Source organism: Otolemur garnettii, unplaced genomic scaffold (assembly GCF_000181295.1).
Source record: "Otolemur garnettii isolate 467f Iridium unplaced genomic scaffold, OtoGar3 scaffold00025, whole genome shotgun sequence".
In the NCBI taxonomy this organism is placed as follows: domain Eukaryota; kingdom Metazoa; phylum Chordata; class Mammalia; order Primates; family Galagidae; genus Otolemur; species Otolemur garnettii.
The window spans coordinates 14,653,868-14,654,617 of NW_003852420.1; positions in this window are offsets into that span (position 1 = coordinate 14,653,868).

Below are 750 nucleotides of genomic sequence, written 5' to 3' on the forward strand. Positions count from 1 at the left end.
CGCCGCCGCCCGCCCCCCCTTCCTCCTGCGCCCGCCCGCCGGGCCCAGCCCCCGCCTGGCCCGGCCCCTGAGGGCGCGGGGGCTGCCGCGCCCGCAGCCGCCAGGAGGGCAGGAGCCGCAGGCGCGCAATGCCCAGTACAGGGACCGCGTTCCATCTGGCCGGGCCGGGCCGGAGCCTCGAGGCCGTGCTCCGCCCGTTCACTGCGGTCCCGCAGGGAGTAGGGCGCAGATCCCGGCCGGGCCACCGCATCCCTGCCTCCTTGGCGGGCCCTGCCCGACTTAGCCCGGCCCAGGCGGTGTAGTGCAGGCTCCCCTCCCTCCCTAACTGGCTGACCTCTCTCGTGTAAGTCCAAAGCCAGAAAGAGCAATGTTCCCTTGAGGAACCCCAAATCGCTACCCTTCGGGGCCCTCAAACTTCCTCTCCTTTTGCCTCACCCCGAATTCTGAAGTTTGGCCAGCCTTGCCTCTGCTGGACCCACTGCTCCGGGAAAGCCCTAGACTCTGGGGAAGTCTCCCTTGGCCTCACGCAGTCCGACAGCATCAGGGCTTCAAAAGACCCTCAGTACACTAACTCATCCTGAGACACTCTGCCTTCCTGGGTGCACGTTGACCTAGAATCTTTTGCTGAGTACACTCGGGTGGCCCCACCATTCCCCTCCTACCTGGGCAGATCTGACCTTGGGTACAGCTGGTGGCCTCCCCCTTAATGAAATTACCAACATAAATAAAGGCACAGGCCAACTTCCCAGG